The sequence below is a fragment of the Dipodomys merriami genome, unplaced genomic scaffold (genome assembly GCF_024711535.1).
Source record: "Dipodomys merriami isolate MVZ:Mamm:240054 unplaced genomic scaffold, mDipMer1.0.p SCAF_6, whole genome shotgun sequence".
Classification (NCBI taxonomy): domain Eukaryota; kingdom Metazoa; phylum Chordata; class Mammalia; order Rodentia; family Heteromyidae; genus Dipodomys; species Dipodomys merriami.
In genome coordinates, this window is record NW_027206179.1 from 62,382,248 (window position 1) to 62,404,550 (window position 22,303).

Here is a 22,303-nt window from a genome sequence, read left to right on the forward strand (position 1 = left end):
TGTGTGTGTGTGTGTGTGTGTGTGTGTGTGTGTGTGTGTGTGTGTGTGTGTGTGTGTGTGCTGCTATTCCGGCTTGAAATCATGGGCCTAAGAACCTGTCCTTTACCTATTTCTGTTCAAGTCTGATGCTCTACCACTTGAGCTGCATCTTCACTTCTGGCTTTTTGGTAGTTAATTGGATATAAGAGTCTCATAGACACTCCTGCCTGGGCTGCTTTGGTATTGCAATCCTCAGATCTCAGCCTCCTGAGAGGCTAGAATTATAGGGGTGAGCTACTAATGCACAGATTCACTAATGTTTCAAAAGGTCTTTTGTCTTTTGTGTTGTCTTTTCTTCTATCTTTGGTGGCTTATCCACCATCTGGGCATCCAGTATGCAATGTGCAGTTCTCACTTTTTCCTTGTCTCTAAACACTGTACATCTGACCACTGGATCCATCAAGGGCTGCATGTCAGCATGGCTGGGCCATCTGGCACCATGACTCAGATTTAATTAATATTTACCAAATGAGTACATATGTCAGGTTTGAGTTAGGTGTTCCTGCTCTTTTGACAGTGAGCTCAAACACTCTAAGTATCCAGAGGCCTAAATCAGTAGTTGACCACGTACAAATATCCTCAGGCTTTAACTGTGTTCTATTTTCTATATTCTATATTCCCCATGTGTGGACACATGGGGAATTGGTGACCTGCAGCAACTATTCTCTCAGGGATGCCCAATGCCTGGAGAGGGGACAGACTCTCACAACAAACCAACCCCACCCTCCACTTCATATCCAGGGCCACTATCACCCCAGCACCAGTACTGAACATTAGTGACAGCCCTTCGGGCTCTAGTCCTTCCTAATGCAGCTTGGTCTGTTCTTCTCCACAAAAGCCATAATAAAGACTCCTATTCACACTGTTCCCCACTCTCCCCTCCTCTTCCAAAAAAAAAAATCTTAGAGTTAGGTGCTAGTGCCCAATCAAGCCTATAATCCTAGTTATTCAGGAGTCTGAGATCTGAGGATCACAGTTTGAAGCCAGCCCAGACAGGAAAGTCCATGAGATTATTATCTCCAATTAACCACCAAGAAAACTGAAAGTAGAACTGTGGCTCAAACAATAGAGCATTAGTCTTGAGGAAAAAAAAATAAAGGTAAGGGACAGTGCCCAGGCTTTGAGTTTAAGACACAGGACTGGTGCATGCGCGGATGTGCACATGTGCATATGCGCATGTGCGCATGCATGCACACACATGCAAAATATCCTGGGTACCAACAATACATGCCACATAAATATAAAATTAGTTTTCTTTCAACTCCCTTCTGTATTCAGTAAACAGGATCTAAACATTTTCTTTGGCAGCAACTTTATTTTGTGTGGCCCATGTTAATAAAATGTAATAAGAGCAATGGTAAGTTCTACCAACATATAACCCAAAGACTGTTAACAATTATTTCTAGTACACAAAAGAACCAGCTCTGTTCTACTTTCTGTGTCCTTCACAGCACCCACCACCATGTCAAAATCCATGTCATTTAGGCACATGTGGTGATGATAACTCTCTGTCCACATCAATTATCCTCTCCTGGGGAAGCCAACTGAATCATCCTGCACATGCCCATGGTACTAGATCTATGCCCATATGCCCCATGTTGGAATGGAAGCCCCATCTATCTCTGCAAGTCCAGCTATTTCATGCATGAACCACAGGGATCTTTGGTAGTGCTAATTCACTTCAGATACTTGCCAGGAAGGATGACTGAGTGTGTTTGCCATTTCTTCTACTGGCATCTTTGCCCAACTTCCTGTGCTTGGTTAAGAAGGGCATTGCATATGACCATGCAGCAATGAGGAAGAAGAGGCACTGACAGATGGAGTCCCTGAAGTCAAATGTGTCTTAGAAGGATATTAAAATTGCTGTATTAAAATTATGTCTATTCATGGCACAATCATCATGTCTCTGCATAAGCATAAACTCAGGTGTACCTATTCATTTGGGTTGGTTTCCTTTTATTTTTATTTTTTTTACTTCTACAAAGTAACAGTTGTTGCTGAACCTGCATGTGCTCAGCTTAATTGCATATAAATTGTTTTCAAAAGGATTACACTATGAATTGACTCTGCAAGGAGCTGTAACTGCGTATGCATGAAGGCACTGAAGAAGAACAGCAGGGCATAAACATATTTCTAAAGGAAACATTCACCTTTGATTGGCATCTCCATAATTCCTTACAGAATAAGATCTATCTGCTCTACTAGACTGAAGGAGAAGAAACACTTTGATGAAGCTCTGTGATGGTCTGTACCTGTGATTCCTGGACACACCCTGTGCATTACAATCCAAACAGTGCCACCAAACAAACCTGTAGGAAAGAAAAGCACCAAAAACCCATGGAAGAGATGAAGAAAACTCGCAATCCATGAAAGACCAGTGTAATCCATCTATACAGTGTGAAAGTGGTATGTCTTAATAAAGTTGCTAGGGTTTTCTTGTTCTTATGTAACGTGAAAATAGCATGTCTTGTCAATGATGACATTTTAGATTCATGAAATATGAAAAACAAGATGCATCTTGTTAATTGAGAAGTTTTAGAGAAAAAGCATAGATTGCAGAGTAGAAGTTTGTGGATTCTGGACACATTTAAGTTACAATGTGCACAATTTAGGCTAATGTATAATGTTAATCATTTGTTACATTATTGCAGATTGAAAGAGGTCCAGTTAACTTGCTACCCAATAATATTTCTGGCACCTCTTCCATTCTGGGGCTAGCGTGTGACAATGTGAAAACTTCATGTTCCACTTTCCCCCATTTAATTGGCATTGCTCTGGTTTCTTGGCAGTTCAGGGTTACAGAGCAGAGATGCTGGGGCTCTGTTCTCAACTCAAACCTTACTACTACTACTTTTATAAGATGGAGTGAAATATAGACATCTGAAAGCAAACATATGGGACTTTGAGATTCTTAATTCTAGAGTAACTGCAACAATTTTTCAAGCATTAAGGACATACTTCTAGGCAGTATATGATCACAGTTCAAAAACGTATTTATGGAAGTGGTATTTATGGGCTCAAGTGGTCTAGGACTAGCCTTGAGCACAAAAGCCCTGGCCCCAAGTTCAAACCCCAGGACTGGCACACAAACAAAAACAAAAACACATTTATTTCTTGTTAGGCTTAGTATTCAAAGCCATTTTAGAAACAGAAAGAAATGAAAACTACACAAAAAAAGAGAACATACACACATAACACACATAAACACATACATAAGGAAATTATAAAACAATGACATAAATTAAAACAAACATCCCTTTTAAGCAACAACTACAAAGCTTATTGTGTCACAAATATAGCAGAAGTTTTTCTTACTGTTCAGACAAGCAGCAACTACCTTGGCATAAAAGTGGGTGTCAAATTGGAAATAGGGCCAGATATGGGTGGCTTACTGGTATAATCCTACTCTGGAGGCTTTTATCTGAGGACCACAATTTGAAGCCAGCCTAGGTAGATAAATCCATAAGACTTATCTCCAATGAATCAACAAAAAGCTGAAGTTGGAGGCATAGCTCAAGTAGTAGAGCACCAAGCTTGCCGAAAGCCAAGGAAGAGCATGAGGCATCCAGTTCCAGCCCCTGTTCCTGTATGTACATGTGCACATATATCACACACATAATCAGAAGTAGGTATGTGGTCACATGATGGAGACAACAGATGAAATGATTTCTACATGACGAATACATATTTCATGTCAATAGCACAAACAGTAGGCTATAGCAGACGTGTGGTATTTCCCACTATGGAAAAGGCCTGCTTTCCATTCCTAGAGCCCTACATATATGGTGAGCCATAAGTGGAGAATTTACAGATTACCGGTTCTAATACTACATTCCTCAGTGACTTTATTTACAGAGTCTTTCTTTGAAGTGAGAAAATCTCTGCCAGTTAGTACTGGAGGATGTGTGAGCCAGTGTGAGCCAGCCTGGGATATGTTGTTGCCAGTCAGTAGGGTATACTTCCACATGCAACTCTAAAATAGCTCTGGATGACTGAGACTGCTCCTTAAGTGCCAGGGAAGAGGATACTTGGTTATTTGACATCTGCAACCGACTTATCTGAAAGAATGAGGAATTGACCTGTATAGAAGATTCTTTTAGACCTATCAGGAAGGAGCAGCAAGGAAGTCTGGGAAGGCCATGTGCACACAGAGGTGATGGGGGGGGGGGGGCACAATCTATTAAGAGTCTAATACATCAGGCCAGTAGTGACAGTATATAGTGCCACATTTAGCTTTCCTACTATATCACAACAGGGCAACATCTTACATGTAAGTTATGATATGCAGATGTAAAATACATAGTCCTGAACAAAAATGTCCTTGACTAAGATGCTTCAAGGATAGTATGAAGTTGTGTGTCAATGTGTCTTGATGAGAATGTGAAAAGCCATTATGTGTAATATTCAGACTCAAGCAGATTTCAACATGTTTAGATTTTTCTAATTGCAAGAGCATGTGCTATCTCCACGAGGTGTTACATACATGATGGATAAAACTTATGTCTAACTCTAATCAATAGTCCTCTGTATTACAGGAAATTCTGTAAAGCAAATAACACTCGCCTAATACATCTTACTTTTTGGTGTATGCCAATACTGGGACTTATACTCAGAGTTTCCTGCTCTCCTTTGGCTGTTTTGCTCAAGTCTGGCATTTTACCACTTGAGCTCGACCTCCACTTCCAACATTTTGGTGGTTAGTTGGAGATAAGAATCTAATGGACTCCTGCTGAGGCTGGCTTCGAACCATGATCCTCAGATCCCAGCCTCCTGAGGAGCTGGGATTATAATCCGAGGCACATGCACCTGACTTCCATCTTACTTCAAAAGGTGAAACTTTTGTCCATCTTCATATTCTGCATTCTCTGCCCTCCTCTCCTTCTCTAAGAGGCAGGCCTTCACTTCCACCCACTTTTACTGAGTTCCACAGCACCTGCCCCAACACTTAAGAGAAACATCAACTAAAAGCAGGTGGCAATAAGAAACCATTGAAGCATCAACAGATGTAATCACGGGCCCCTTAGCACACAGCGGATAGGAGGAGCTTTGATTAGCAGGCTAAGGTTGGTTTAAGATTTTGAAGCTCTTAAAGCAGCAAGGTTCTAGGTCCAGAGCGCCGCCGCCGTGGTCAGAAAGTGACCCGAGTTCCCGCGCGTCCACGTGCAATGCCCGGGGCGTCCGGGCAGGGTGGGCTGCCTGGCTTTGAACCGCATGGGGACCTCGGGCACCATCGATCGAGTCTAGCTCTTCAACTCCAGGCATCAAACTTTCTCCCGGAACGAAACCTCTCTGCAACCGCACGGAGGCAGGCGGAGGATGGGGTCTGGGGGCGCCGTCAGCGGCGGCCGGGGACCCGGGGACCCGGCCGCACGCCTCCCCCACCCCGGCGTCCCTCGGCCCCTCCTCCTTCCTCCCCGGGGAAGCAGCCCTGACGGCGCGGCCCCGCCCAGCCCCACCCACCCACCCGGCCCCGAGGTCGGGGGAGCCGCCCGCCTCACAAGGCCACTTCCCCGGCGTGGGGAGCGGGGTGCCGGCCGCGCGCGGCTGGTTGGGTACCTTAGGAGGAGGCCAGGACACCAGCGCTGGAGGAACCCCTCGGCATCGTCGGGACACGGTGCCGGAGTATACTTCGCTGAAGCCGAGCCGAGCTTCTGGAGCCCTGGGAAGCTGGCGCCGCCGGCGCCAACCGCGCGCTCTGCGCTCCGCTGCGCTCTGCTCGCCGGCTGCACTCGGGCTCCGCTGCCCGGCGACCGCCACTGTCAAGTGGAGCCCCGCCCCCTGCGGGCCGGGAGAGCCGCGGAACTCCCTCCTCCCCTATCCCGCGGCCCCTCCCCTCACACTCCCGGACGGGCTGCCGCGCCGATTGGCTGCGAGGAGCTCAGGCCCCGCCCCTCAACGCTGGGACCGCCCTTTGGCCGAGCAGCCCTGCGCGGGGCCCGCCCTGGCCAGGAGCGCGCGGGCTAGGCGGGGTCCCCGCTCTAGGCAAGGCTTTGCTAGGGCACCCGCGCGCGCGCTGAGCACCGACTCTGCAGTTTGGCTCTCTGCTTGGCCAACCCAGAGATAAATAGATGACCCAAGAGGGGGAAAATAAATAAATAAAAAAGGAGGAAGCATCTTCCCTTGGCTGGAGGGCTGTGCTTCTGCTCCTTCGGTGTGATGTGTCTGAGCCAGCCCAGAACTGGCTGGCTACCCGGGATGGAGGTCTTAGAATTGCATAGCTAGAGGTGGTGTTTGTTTGATTTTTTTCAACCCGAAGGTGCCCTTGCATACCTCGTAAACTTCATTTATAAAAAATACTAAACTCGTACAAGATTATATCCTAGAAAGGAGTTGGAGATTGACTGCACGGAGATGTTAGATCAAAGCTGTTGCAAATGTGGCTCACGCCTGTAATTCTAGTTGCTCAGGAGTCTGGGATCCGAGGATCTCCGTTCAAAGCTAGCCTGGGCAAGAAAGCCCCAGGGATTTTTATCTCCAGTTAACCACAAAAAGCTGGAAATGGAGGTGTCGCTGAAGTGGTAAGACACTAGCTTTGAGTGGTCAGCACCCAGATCCTGAGTTCAAGCCCCAGGACTGGTACACACATACACACACACACACACACACACACACACACACACACACACACACACACACACACACACATACCAGAAAGAAAGAAAAAGTTACTGTAAACTTTTTTATCCTTACTTATGCAAAGAACTGTATTCTAATATGTAGTGTAAGGCGGATCCTATAACAGTAAATTAATTAAAAGCCTATAGCCATAGAAACTAGATAGAGGGTTTCCAGGAAGAGGGAAATAGAGAATGATGGCTAATAGGCAGGGTTTTTTTTTGGGGGGGTTGCATTTTTTTTTACTTCTTACTATTATTAGAAAGGTGATGTACAGAAAGGTTACAGTTACATAAGTCAGGTAATAAACACATTTCTTTTTGAACAGTGTCAACTCTTGTTTTCTCCCAGTTTTTCCCTTCTAACCCCTTCCCTCACAAGTTATATAGTTCACTTTCAACATAGTGTCTAGTGAGTATCCCTGCTGCATTATTTCATCCTTTGTGTCTGTAATTTGATAATGGGGCTCAATCTAAATATTGTAAATATCACCAAGTTGTGCATTTTAAATGAGTGAACATTAGGACATGCAAATTATATCTCTATAAAGTGAATTTTAAAACTCATGGAACTAGCTGCTTGTGCCTCTTGCCTGTAATCCCAGCTATTCAGGAGGCTCAGGTCTAGAGAATCCATATGAAGCCAGCCTGGGCAGAAAGGTCCCCAACATTCCATCTGTAAGTGACCGGCAAAAAGCCCACAGGAGGCATGGATACAGTGGTAGAGTATCATTCAAGGAAGCAAGTAGAAGGCCCTCAGTTATAACTAACTAATGCCAGGTGTGAGAGTGTCTCAGGAGGATGAGATCTGAGGATCATGGTTCAAAATGTTAGAAAATGGCTCGAGATGTTGAGGTGTTGTGTAGGAATAAGGGCACCAATTTCGCAAGGCAAAGTTTATTTCTGTAGAAGGATGTACCATTATAGCCCAAATCCTGGCAAGCAAGCAAGCATGTACTCATGCATGGCTGGCTTCTCCCTTTTCATCCCTAAGATAGCAAGCCCTGCACCTCTGCTTAAAATGGCTTAGCTCAGGTTCACAATCTGCCTCAATTGGCTAGTTTAAGGAGGTAGGATGCCATAATTACTCACACCCTCTGCTACTTTTTTAAACAAGCTTTTATGTTTTCATTACACCCTCTGCTACTTTCTTTATTTTCAGATATTGTCTTAGCAGAATAATCAACAGGATTAACAATAATCAAAGCAGGAACTTTTATGCAGAAAAATGATGTTTCCTCACAAAAACCAGCCCAGGCAGTAAAGTCTGTAAGACTTTTATCTCCAATTAACCACAAAAATACGGAAGTGCAGCTGTGGCTTAAGTGGTAGAGTGCAATCCGTGAGCAAAAAAGCTAAGGGAGAATGCCCCAAGTCCTAGTTCAAGCCCCAGTTCATGCTAAAAAATAAATAAGCAAACAAACAAATAAATAAAATTAAGTCCTGCTACCTTCCTACCCCTCTACTCCCACCCCCAAGCCACTGACAAAAAGTGATAGTGCTGTAAGAAATCCACACTAACACATATTAGCAGTATGTCACAACTCTGGGCTTTGTGGGTAGAATGAATGGCTGGCTGGCATTAACCCAGTCATTCAGTAACCAGTGTCCATTTTTATCAACTTACTCTGGCAGAAATATAAAGATTAAAATGCATCTCTGACTTCCAGGAATCCAATCCAATCCAATCCATGTACTAAGATAAGCAATGTACAGAATAGTAAAGCTAAAGGAAAGATGTTGGGATAGTCATAGAACATCTAGACTATGGGCCATCTTTTAACAGTGGCCATATAGGTGAGTGTGAGAGATGGCAGGAAATGTAGGTGGACAATTAGAGGACAACATAGAACTGTGGGTTGAGTTCAGGAGAAGCAGACCTTGCTGGGCCTCAGTGGCTCACACCTGTAATCCTAGCTATCTAGGGCACTGAGATCTGGAGGATTAGAGCACAAAAGCCTGCCTGGGCAAAATGAAAACAAAAGGCTGAGACTTAATCTCCAATTAACTAGCAAACAGCTGGGCTGGAAGCATGGCTCAAGTGGTAGTGCTCTGTCTCTGAACAAGCGAGTCAATAAACTTGAGGCTCTGAATTCAAGCCCTAGTACCAGAAAAAAAGAACAGAAAAGGAAGGAAGGAAGGAAGGAAGGAAGGAAGGAAGGAAGGAAGGAAGGAAGGAAGGAAGGAAGGGAAGACGGTTAGGAAGTGCATTTTGAATTCCTTCCAGGTCTTTTCTATTCTGATGTAGTGTAGGATATTGGTGATGGTCACAATGTAAACCTATTTAATCGCCCTTTAAAGAAACAATACTAGCACCCACTGTTCATACGGCTTTTCTCATTCTCTCTGAAGCTCAGACAGGAGCAGTGGATGGGCTCAAGGCCTTTTGGTTTCTGAGTAGTAAAGCTGGAAAGATGCTATCTCCTGGCTATGGAGCCATTTTTCTCCATCTTGCCAGCCTTTCAAGTTATGAAGCATCCTTAGGCATCCAAAACTCCTGAGCTAAAGAAGCTTTATGCACAGCAGCCAGTGAAACCTGCTTTTATGCTTGAAGTTTATCTATTATTTTGACTGGGAAGCAGAACTATTAGTAAAACATTTAGCTACTGATCTTAATTCCTTAGTTGGAATTGGGTCTGAGCAGCAAACCCCTGGATTCTAGGCTTTAATAGTTAAAAAATATTCATCCATTAGGAAGAATGATACTATGTCATTTACAGAGAAATGGATGGACTTGGAAGAAATTATGTTAAGTAACTCAAGCTCAGAGAGACAAAGGGTGCATGTTTCCTCTCATGTTTGAAAGTTAAATCTATGTTATAAATGTTTATATAAACAAATACAGGGTCATATGTGTAGATACACAAACATATTAGCTACAGTATGGCATATGCAGGGAAGGATTGCCATGATGCAATTCCTTTGAACAACTAACTATATCATGGTTTAACAAAATGAATACCAGGAAGCTGCAGGGGTGAGTCAAGGGGCAGGGGTCAGACAAATAGAGAGGAAGGGTAAGAGAATGAAGTCATAATGTTGTGTGTAGGTGTGTGTGTGTGTATGTGTGTGTGTGTGTATAAAAATGGAACTAGGAGAATTGAGGGGATAGTTTGGGACGGGAAAGATGGGAAAGAAAAAGGGAAGGGGTGACATTGACAAAGAAACATTATACTCACAAGCTGATATGTTAAATTGAAAATCTTTTGTACAGCTTTTTTTTTTTTTGTCACTTGTGGGGCTAGAACTCTGGGCCTGCACACTGTCAGCTCTTCAGCTCAAGGCTAGCTCTCTACCACAGTGGCCACAGTGCCACTTCCTTTTTTACAACTTTTTTTTTTTCTTTTTGGTCGGTCATGGGGCTTGAACTCTAGGCTTGGGCGCTGTCCCTATGCTTTTCAGCTCAAGGCGAACGCTTTACCGCTTGAGCTACAGCACCACTTCCGGTTTTCAAGTGGTTTATTGGAGATAAGAGTCTCAAGGAGTTTCCTGCCCTGGCTGGCTTTGAACTGTGATCCTCAGATCTCAGCCTCCTGAGTAGCTAGGATTGCAGGCGTGAGCCACAGGTGCTCGGCTTGTACAACTGTTTTAAGATAATAAATTAAATTAATAGAATGAGTTCTGATTTGGTAAATTAGAAGAAACTGTGGGATGGAGGGGTGTGGATCAGTGGTTTGAGTACTTGCCTTGCATTCCTGAGGCTCTGGGTTCAATCCCCAGCACAAATGGTGAGGGGGTGTGCTGAGTGCCAGTGCATTAGAACTGGAGACTTTTAATTAAAGCACCGTCTTTTGTGTCCATTACAATCATTAGTACAGCCACACACCTCCCCCACCCCTTTGTTCCCCCAGGTCTACATTCATCATCATGAGATTATAAACACCTTTTCAAAGCAGAGCCTGGACAGTATTTTGTTTCTTTCTTTAGTTTTCTTTTCCCCATCAGCATTCCTATCCCCATTCTTCTTCCCCCAACTCAGTAAGAGCCTTCATAAATAACTGTTGGATGTCCACTGTGGTTAACTCATGAGAAAAGGAACCTTTTTTCCCCCATGCTAATTATTTGGAGTGCTGACAAGCATTATGAAATTTGGAAATTAATTGGGCCACATAGCATTTGTGCTCTAGAGCTTTGGGACAAAGTTGCAGAAACATGAGAGAATTACCTCAACACTTTCCACATACTTTAATAAGCTGTGAATTGAGCTTGAAATCAAAAATGCCTGAAATTTAAATGTGTCTCAATCTACGCAATCACAACGTTAACATTTTAGTAGTAAATAAGGTAAATACTTGAGAGAGAATTTTTAATCCCTGAGATGATAATTTATTAGTACTTTTAAAGGCCTTTGGAATTTTCTTTTTAACTATAGTTTTTGGGACTTCGGGCCTCATAGATATTAAGCTAGTGCTCTATTACTAGCTACATCCTCAGTCCCTCTGTTCCTTTTATTTTGTCCTGGTACTAGGGCTTGAACTCAGGGCCTAGGAGCTATTCCTTAACTCTTTGCTCAAAGCTGGTACTCTAACACTTGAGCCATAGTTCCACTTCCAGGTATTTGTTTGTTAATTGGAGAAAACAGCCTCACAGAGTTTCTTGCTCAGGCTGGCTTCGAACCACAAACCTCAGATCTCAGCCTCCGGAGTAGTCTTCTTTTCCTTTTTCTGTACCTGTTAGACTTATTGTCTCTCTCACCAGGATTCTAACACCTAATTAACACCTCAGCGTCACATTTTTCCTTTCCATAAACTTCTGTGCAGAAATTTGGAGAATCTGAAAGAAGAAAGGAGGGTTATTAATCTCCCTGGAGTCTAACTCAAACAAGGCTGTAGCTATTTTTCTTGCAGGAGCAGATGCTGTCCCACCCCAGGGAGTTATTATGGGTTGGAAGACATGAGATAATGAAAATAAACAAGCTTCTTGGAGAATATTATCTAATGTGATCAGTACCTGCTGCATCACCTCTAAATGAATCCTTTTTATTGAAAGAAACTGGAGGTGAGTATTCCAATTGCCTATATTCAGAAGAAAATAATTTGGGCTGAAAACCTAATTGGGCCTCACGTGATAGCATGTGGAAAAGACTTTGGGAAGTAGAGTGTGTGCTGTGGGTTGGCTCTACTGGCTGTCAGCTGTTAACTCTCATTTCCCCAGCCATGGCTTTGCAGCCTTCGCTGGCAAGCTTTCTCCTTTCCAAGGTCACAGGGCAGGGTTATAAGGACAGTGATCTTTTGTCCTGGGATGGGGCTCCTAGGATCTGTTTTCAGAGGTGAAAAGTCAGGGGAGGGTTGGGAGAGACAGAGGAGAATGAGGGAAGGGTGACATATTGAAATGGAAGTCCTTTGTTCAAATTACTTAATTATCATAAGAGTAGGTGGGAACCAAAACACTTCCTGGTTGAGCTGTGTGCTAGATCCTGGTATTTTCAATCAACTAGATTAGTGTTCCTCTGTGTTCTAGGGAAATCAGTTTGTGTCTAAAATTTACCTATGACTCAATAGCAGGGAGGAAGTTCATCAGCAGATATTAACCCCCAAGGAGGTTAGGATAGATAGGAAGGGATAGGAGAGTGATAGAAGGGGTAATATTGATCAAGACTCATTGTATTCATAAACTGATATGTTGAATTGAAATTACTTTGTAAATTATTTAAAGATAATAAAATAAAATTAATAAAAAGTAAATAAATCAATAAAAAGTAATCCATAAAAAGTAAAGAAGAAAGTAAATATGAAACGTATCAAGTTCTTTGTCTTTTTTATAATTATCTTTAACTAGTTGTACAAAGGAGCTGTCATTTAATAAAGTTTATGAATACACTATATCTTTTTTTTTTTTTTTTTTGGTCGGTTATGGGACTTGAATTCCTGGCCTGGGCGCTGTTCCTGAGCTCTTTAGCTCAAAGCTAGCACTCTACCGCTTGCGCCACAGTGCCACTTCCGGTTTTCTGGTTGTTAATTAGAGATAAGAGTCTCAGGAACTTTCCTGCCCCAGCTGGCTTTGAACTGCAGTCCTCAGATTTCAGCCTCCTGAGTAGCTAGTATTACAGGCGTGAGCCACCAGCGCCCGGCCACTTTTCTTATTTTTGTACGTTATGTATTAGATTCTTGTCAAATTCTGAATTAAAAGTTATGTGACAGTACACACACACACACACACACACACACACACACACACACACACACACACTTAATTGAAAAGTCTGTAATGACAGCTATTCCCTAACCGAAACAAGAATGTGCATGCCTGTAATCGTAGCTACTTAGGAGGCTGAGATCTTAGGATCCCATTTTGGAGCCAGCCCAGGCAAGAAAGATTGTAAAACTCATCACCAATTAATCACCAAAGAGCCACAAGTGTAACTGAGGCCCAGGAGGTAGAGTGCCATCCTTAAACAAAAAGGCAAAGGGTCAGTGCTCAGGCCTTGGGTTGAATGAAGCCACAGTACCTGCACAAAAAAAAGAAAGGAAAAAGAAAAACCATAAAAAGAATAATTCTGTCTGTGATGACCAGGGAAAGCATCATAATGGATGAATGAAAACACAGGAACACTGGAAGATAGAACAGTACCTAGAGTAAATGGCACCAGCAAAGTCACAGGGTATAAAATGTATTTAAGTTCCAAGAGAAATCAAGCTGTTAGCATAGATGAAATGGGGAGGGGATATGGAAGAATGAAGCTTGAAATATATGTATCTGTAGCTTAAACTTCTTAACTCATCTCTGCCTTTATGTTTAGATAGATCCCCTAGGGAAAGATACGTATTTAACAAGGAATAGAAACAAGCTTTAAGTACCTCAGCAGTCACCACAAAGAATGAGAAAAATAAAAATTTTCATATTATGTGAAAGGAAAATCAAGCACGTTATATATAATTACTGGAATCAAGCACTGCAAAGGCTCTTTGGTAGAATAGAGGAACAGTTAGCCCCCAAGGAAGCTGCTATTGTGACACTTAACCAGGAAGAAACCCAAAATGTAGACTGGAATTACAACCCTCGCTTTTCTTGTGGAAGACTTTGTAGTGATTATTAAGAGAAGCTGACATTTGCAATTCTAGTAGCCTTAAGTGATAGAAGAAAAGACAAGGCAAAAGGAAAGGGAGAAGGGAGAAGGTAGGAAAGGAGAAAGGGAGAGAAAGGTGGGGGAGGAGAGGAAGAGAAAGGGAGCCAACTGGATGTATGTTTGTAAAGGAGATTGAAATAAAAATTATCTTTTAAAGGAATGGCATGAAGACCAGGTGCTGATGGCTCTTGCCTGTCCTACTCTTGAGGCTAAGATTTTAGAATTGTAGTTCAGACGCAGATGAGGGACTTTTATCTCCAATTATCTACAATTAACAAGCAAAAAGCCAGAAGTAGATGTGTTCTTCAAAGTATAGAGAACCAACATAGAGCAGAAAAATACCCAAGTACTGGCACAAAAAAAAGAAAAGAAGGATGTAAAATGTCAGTATTCTATTTCTATCATTTCTGCTTCCATTTTTTTAAGGTTTGTAAAACAGTTTTAATACATGATGAGCTCATGCTATTTTCAAATGAGCCAACAGTAAATATAAAAAATGTTAAAATACACATAAAATCCAAATTTATCAAGAAGAAAACACGCCAAGTCTAAAAATAATTTTATCTATACAACTTTCTTAAAAATAAAATTAAGGAAAAGTCTATTTCATTTCTAATAATGAAGCTATACATTTGATATTTACACACAAATCAGTGACAACGTATTTTTTAACAGTGATGTTTTTTGACCATATACCTAAAAGTGTAAATAAAAATAACTTCAGATAATATTAATGCTAGAAACAACTGCATGAATGTGAGCAGTTTACATATAGCATTTTGCATTAAAATAGTGATTGCATTTCTTTTGTGTTGTTGTTGTTCCTGGGGCTTGAACTCTGGGCCTAGGTGCTGTCCCTCAGCTCTTCAGCTCAAGGCTAGTGCTCTACCACTTGAGCCACGGCACTACTTCTGGTTTTCTGAGCCGAGAGATTCTGCATGGCAAAGGACATACTAGCAAGATCAATAGAAAGCCCACGGATTGGGAGAAGATCTTCACTAGCCATGCAACGGACAAGGGTCTCATATCTAAAATATACTTAGAATTCAAAAACTAAATCCCCCAACAACAAATCTTCAAAGAAACAACTGCCCAATAAATAAGTGGGCTAAAGACTTAAAGAGAAACTTCTCTAAAGAGGAAATAAGAATGGCCAATAGACACATGAAGAAATGCTCAACCTCTCTAGCCATAAAAGAAATGCAAATCAAAACAACATTGAGATACCACCTCACCTCAGTTAGAATGGCTATAATCAAGAACTCTAATAACAACAGAAGCTGGAGGGGATGTGGCCAGAAGGGAACCCTACTGCATTGTTGGTGGGAGTGTAAACTTGTTCAACCACTTTGGAAAGCAGTATGGAGGTTCCTCAAAAGACTCTACATAGAGCTCCCTTATAACCTAGCAATCCCATTTTTGGGCATTTACCCGAACGATCACAAACAAGGCCATACTAAGGCTACCAGGACAACTATGTTTATTCACCATAGCTAAGATATGGAACCAACCCAGATACCCTTCAGTAGATGAATGGATCAACAAAATGTGGTATATATACACAATGGAATTCTATGCCTCCATCAGAAAGAATGACATTGCCCCATTTGTTAGGAAATGGAAAATCTAGGAAACAATTATATTAAGTGAAGTAAGCCAGGCCCAAAGAAACATAGGTCCCATGGTTTCCCTTATTTGCAATAACTAGTACATGTGTAGGACAAATAGAAAAGGTCAAAAGCTATGTACATATGACCATATAAGATGATGTTAAGCGAAATGAACCCCAAGTTAGGGACACAAATATTTTTTTCTTGCTTGCTATTGTTTCTAAGGTATTTATAATATACCTTGTGATTTTTTTTTTGTTTCTTTGTATGTTCCTCCCCCACGGTATAACCCCTGTTTTCACTGTATTTGATGTCGGTGTCCTGCATCTTGTATATATACTTCTCTAGCTTGGGAAGGGGAAGGAAAAAACCCCAAAATGTTAAATAAGGACACAGGTTGACCCATTGTAACAATGAGATGTACAATGCACTATGTTGAAAACAAACTTTACAACTTTGGCAGGGGTGGGGGGTAGTTGTGGAGGTGGGAGGAAAGGGATGGTAGGGGAAAACAAAGGAGGAGGCAACAATGCTGGATAGGAAATGTACTCATTACCTTGCTCATGTAACTGTAACCCCTTGCTACAGTATTTTTACAATAAAAAACGTACAAAAAATGAGAGTTAAACACTCAAAAAAATGCTATCATTGCTGGGCTCTGGAGGCTCAAGCCTGTAATCCTAGCTACTCAGGAGGCTGCAATCTGAGGATCACGGTTCAAAGCCAGCCCCAGCAGTCCATGAAACACTTATGTCCAATAAACCACTCTGCTTCCATTTTCATTTATAGCACTTCTAGAAAGGAAATGATTCCAATACTCTAGCATTTGATCATCCAGTTTATATTATATAATGAAAACAAAAACAATACTTCTTCTGAGCATGGTGGGCACGTACTTGTCACTTGGGAGGCTGAGGCAAGAAGACCTGCCATTCCAGGCCAGCCTGGGTCACACAGTGAGATTCTGTCACCAACAAACAAAAAGCCTTGCATTTTCTCTTTATTTGCCAGTTTTATAGATGATTATTTTCTTAATTATCTCAATTAGCCTCTAAAGGTGACCAATGTCTTTGATAGTCTACATATGTTTCATTGGCATAGAGTTAGGGAATCTCTGAGATGATCCTCATTTTTTGTTTTTTGACACCAAACATGAAGTTAAAAGAACTCTAAGCCCACTCCCATTTCTGATAGTTCTTGCAAGTCTGGAGGTGCCCAAGACAACACTCACTTTGATAATCTGCTGGAAGAAGTCACAGAACTCCATGAAATCTGTTATAGTCACAGTCCATTACAGCATAATAATAATCCTCTGGAAAGGATATGGATATAAAATTAACCAAAAGGAAAAATAAAATAACAAAGAAGCACATGCATCAGAGTTTAGTGAATTCCATGGGCAGATATTCCTTTCCAGGGGAGACATGAATGGTGCTCCCCTTGAATGGCAATCCGTCTTTCTCTTTCTCTTCAGATAAAGCCACCCTCATGATTAATCAAATCCTAATTAACTCCTAGAGGTCTCATCTCCCCTACAGGGAGTTAGGGCTCTAGAATACAAATTGTGGTAGGACACGAGCATGCATTTTATAACATGGTCTTTATAGACAGGCTATAAGTGGTTATCAACTTCCTAAAACTTTATGTCAGGGTTTTTACATGAATATGCTTGTTTTCTCAGGAAGAGTTTAGGTTCTCATCGAAAGTCAGAAGAGATCACTGACCCACATTTTTCAAATCACTTTCATAAATTAACTTTTCTAAAAAGATAACAGGTCATATTTATCTTTTCAATATGTGAAGAACTAGATGAATACTTTTCTTCCTTCCTTCCTTCCTTGCTTCCTTCCTTCCTTCCTTCCTGTCTGTCTTCCTTCCTTCCTTCCTTCCTTTCTTTCTTCTTTCTTTCTTTCCTTCCTTCCTTCTTTCTTTCTTTCTTTCCTTCTTTCTTTCTTTTTTTCCTTCTTTCTCTTTCTCTCTCCTTCTCCTTTTAAGAGCATAAAGGAATAAGAACATAATTCACAAAGACATACAATTTCCTTTCTTTTTCTAGGACTGCTTTTTATGATTTTCATATGAAATGCAGTTTGCAAAAGAACTGAGTATAGTGCTGTGCAAATGCAGCTACACAACACAAGAGAATTGATGGAGTTGAGGGACTGAAAATAATACATAGTATATAAGTGGGCAGATGGAAATCTTGTAGGGAAGTTAAGGACAAGAATTTCTAGCTGAGAACTGGAATCCTAGCTACTTAAGAGACTGAGATCTGAAGGATTATGGTTAAAAAACCAACCTGGATTGGAAAGTCTATGACTCTTATCTCAAATTAATCACCAAAAAGCCAGAAGTGGAGCTGTGGCTCAAGTGGTAGAATGCTAACTTGAACTGAAAAAGCTAAGGAACAATGCCCAGGTCCTGAGTCAAGACCCAGTACACACACACACACACACACACACACACACACACACACACACACACACACACACACACACACACACACACACTCACGCCATCACTACTACCACCATTACCACCACCACCACCACCACCACCATTTCTGCTATCTTTTCATCTTGGCTGCCCTGTCGTAGCCCACTAAATATGATAACAATTGTCCTTCTAACTTGTCATGAAATAAAACTGGAGTGCTGCAACATAAATGACAAATGCAATTGACAAATGCAAGCCTTCCTCAGGAAAGGCTTGAAGTCATGGTGAAGAATTTTTGGCAGCTGGGACTAGTGTTAGGTAGCTTTGCAGAATCAGTTCTTGTTTCTAGCTAGTCCTTTTCTGCTTTGATCTGGTTAACAGATATGAGATGGGACAAATCATGATATGCTATGTTCTGAAAAGCAGCGTTGCCAACTATAGGTAGCTCCCTGAGCTTTCTGTTCTACACACCCACTGCTTCCATCACGATTCCAAACTAGGACTCACTGAGTGACAAGCATTGTCAGGAATTAATCCACAGGAACATTAAAAATAGACAGACCCAACTCTAAGACTCTGCTGATAAAAATTACATGTATATTTGTTGACTAGGCAGCCTTGAGGGCTCATGTAGAGATTGACCAGAGGCAAAGATTTGCAAAGAAATAAAATCAGGGTAGCCTTTCTCCACCCCCACCCCCAACCCCCACTCTTACCCCATATGTGTGCACAGTCTGGAAAACTCCAACAGCATACTTTTCCCTTGGTGATTTATTGATGTGAAATCAGGCTAAATTAAACAGCATTCTGGAAGACAGAAGTGTATAACATAGCTTCAAGGGCATAGCTAGACAAAGGAAGGCAGAATGCCATCATCTTGCTTGAGATTGTGGATGTGTGAGTCCAGGTTTTGGTAACATCAGTGAGCAGGATTATTTTGGCTTCTCAGTTGCACATGCCCTCTTCTTTGCTGACCCAGAGGGGTCAGGGGTCATCTGTGACGTTATAGGGCCTCAAAAGTTATTCTTGCTGGGATATAGCTTGGTGATAAAGCACTTGGCTAGTATATGAAAGACTCTGGTTTTCCCTCCCTAGCACCAAGAGAGAAAGAAAAGAAAATGAAAGGAAAGGAGAGAAAGGGAGAGGAGAGGAGAGGAGAGGAGAGAAGAGGAAAGAAGAGGAGAGGTGAGGAGAGGAAAAAGGAAAAGGAAGAAAGCATTTGACCTGTGAGAGTGCTATAAACTGGGCTTAGTAGAGAACACTTAGCAGTCAGGAGGCTGAGGTAGGAGGACCTTGACTTCAAGGTCAGCCTGAGATATAGAACAAGATCTTGATCAAACAAACAAAAAAAGAAAAAGAAAAAAAGAACAGTCATAGGCAGCTGCTATTGAATTGGGCGTGCCTAAAGATATGTCATCTTGTGACTTTTAAAAATATATTTATACATATAATTACATTTTTTCTAGACTATGTATTTTCAAGTGATATACTTTTGAAATTGGCCAATTGGCCTTTGAAACCAATACCAACCAATTTCCGTAACAGAAAGCTCTAAGTATTATTTCCAATTTGAAGTCATAATTAAAAGCCTACGAAAAAGCTGAATGGCTCCCACCTGGGATCCTAGCTACTCTGAAGGCTGAGATACAAAGATCACAGTTCAAAGCCAGCTTGTGCAGGAAAGTCTGTGAGATTTTTATCTCTAATTAGCGGCCGAAAAGTTAGTGGAGGGCTGGCTCAAGTGGTAGAGTATCAGCCTTAAGCAAAAACACAAAGGGACAGCTCTTAGGCTGTAAGTTCAAGCCTTAGTACCATCACACACCTAAACACACACATACACACACAGATAAAGTCTACTAAACCTGCAATAACTGTGTAATTTTCAGGAATGTGCTGGAAACATACTCAAATTATAGAATTTTCGGGTTTTTTTTGGTTTATATTATAATACTATCAAACTTAGTACCTTGAATTTGCTAGGTAGGCATTCTCATTTGCGCTACATGCCTAGCATTCTTTGCTTTCATGATTTTTTAAAACAGGTTGGTTTTTAATGTGGGCCAGTATAGAACACATCATCCTATTTATGCTTCCTATATACTGATTTGACAAGCACACAGAATCATGTTTAGCTTTTCTATTAGTTAAAATGAGATGTCACATTTTGTTTTTACCCACACTGGCCTCAAATCATAATCTTCCTGATCTCTATAACCTGAATAGCTATGATTACAGCCATGAACCACTTCACTCGGCTACAGAGTATAAGGGTTTATTTTGAAGTTCCAAAGAATCAACAAGCTATATAATTTAACAGGAAATTATTTGTAATAAAAATGTATTTCTCAATATCTCTTTTCTCAGAAGAAAATCAGATTTAGATACACTACAGGCTTAGTCTACACTACAGTATAAACTGCATAAAAGTTTAAAGTGAAATTGTAATGGATGGCAAATGAATTTCTGAGAACCAGATTAACATATTGATTAGTTTATTATATCTACTTATTCATCAGGCAATATATAATTATAGAATACATTTTTATCCCAAATTCAGAAAGGAAATAAGGAAAACATTGCAAACATAATTTAAATAAATAATATATTTATATTTGTCAGTATTCTAATATTTCAAAAGCTTTTAAGACAAAAATATATTTGTTACAATTTTTGTATTACTTTCCTCCTTCTCCTTCTCCTTCTCATTCTTGGGGTATAGGATCTTAAATTCATGATCTTCCTATCTCTATTCCCAAAGTGCTGGGATTACAGGCTGTATCATTAAGCCCAGAAATTCATAGGTTTAATCCATCTTGTTTCTACAAATATATCTTAGAAAAATGAATTTACTATATAATAAGGGGGCAATACTGAACTTACTTAAATTCATCAGCTCATTTTCCTATGATTTTTTTTCAGAAATATTATTATAAAAGAAACTCTCAGTGAATTTTTACTCTCTTTCCTTGTAAGTCAACATTTATGATAGGCACATACATATTACTAAGACACAGAGTTGTAGCTGTAGAAAATCAAAAGCTACGCTACTCAAGTTTAATGTCCTTTTACCACATAGTTCAGACTCTGAGCTGGTTAAATATTATTCTATTATAAGCAAATCATGTAGGCAGAATTGAAAAATATAGTGTTTTTTAATTTTGAGAGACTCTACCTTCCATTTTTTCCTTTCATAAGGGAATTTTAAAAAATTCATCTACTTCTCTCACTTTGGCCTTACCCCACCCCTTGCAAGTACCCTTTTCCTGATACTTATTTTGTTCGGATATGACTTTGCCTTTTCAGTTATTTGAAATATTTTTATGAAGTATGAAATAGAAATATGAAATAGAAAATGAGATGTACATGCCTCTAAGATGAGAAATGCCCAAGTAGCATCAATGGCATTTTCAGATATTTTTAGATGATTTTTAAATCATCCCTGAAACTATTATACTTTTGTCGTAACAATAACAGACATCTTGCTCAGTAACAGCTGGTCAATCATAGAAATAATGCACTTCATTTTAAAAACAATGTAATATCAGATGCACAAATATGTTTACATTTCAGCTTGAATGTTTGCCTGCTACACAAAATACTTGAGATTTTCCTAGAAAATTATAGAAAAATTATAGAAACTTACAGAAATTTCTAGAATATTAAAATTTTCTGGGCCTGTTAATGGAAAAAAAGAGAATAAATCAGTAATCTATCTTAATTTTATGATAGTTATTAGGTGTGTTGACACAATAGATTTTTCTTGAAAAAAATTTTAATGGGTCTCATTGTGTAGTACAGGCTAACCTCAAATCACAATAAATCTTCAGCCTCTTAAGTGTTGGGACTACAATTGTTCACTACTATGTCTGGGTGGAAAATGTTCTAATTAAAGGGGAAAAAAGATAATTTAAAACAGTACCATTTATAATCTACTAATGAGTGAAGATTGTTTTATAAATTGAATGTTAATTATTTATTTTGGTGGCCCTCTGGCTTGCACTCAAGGCTTTATATTTGTTGGATAAGAGCCCTACCACTTTAGCCACACCTACATCTCCAGTCATTGAATTGTTTGTATTTATTTATTCTTTTGATGCCAGTACTGGGAGTTGCGCTCAGGGCCTGGAAAGTGTCATTGATTTATTTTTCCTCAAGGTTAGTTTTCTACCATTTGAGCCATAGCACTACTTCTGGCTTTTTGGTCATTAATTGGAGATAAGAGTCAGGATTTTACTGCCCGGGCTGACTTTGAAGTAGAATCTTCAGATTTCAGACTCGTGAGTAGCTAGAATTACAGGCCACTTGTACCCAGCTTGAATTGTATTTTTCTTGCAGTGGATAATGATTAATTTTGACACTCTAGTCTCTCAAAAACTCATTATTGCTGGGCCGCAAAGGCTCACACCTCTAGTCCTCACTTCTCAGAAGGCTGAGCTATGAGGATTACCATTCAAAGCCATACTGGGCAGGAAAGTCCCTGAGACTCTTATCTCCAATTAACCAACCAAATGCTGGAAGTGCAGCTGTGGTTCAAGTTGGGA

General features: G+C 40.7%; 1 protein-coding gene across 1 annotated transcript in view; it reads right to left on the reverse strand.

The window, feature by feature from the left end:
* The window catches only part of Fry (FRY microtubule binding protein), a 493,758-nt gene extending 488,069 nt beyond the window's left edge, over nt 1–5,689 (reverse strand). The window contains exon 1 of the mRNA XM_070003013.1: nt 5,596–5,689. The gene's annotated coding sequence lies outside the window, so the exon portion shown is untranslated. The remainder of the gene's footprint in view (nt 1–5,595) is intronic.
* Nucleotides 5,690–22,303: the final 16,614 nt, after the last annotated feature.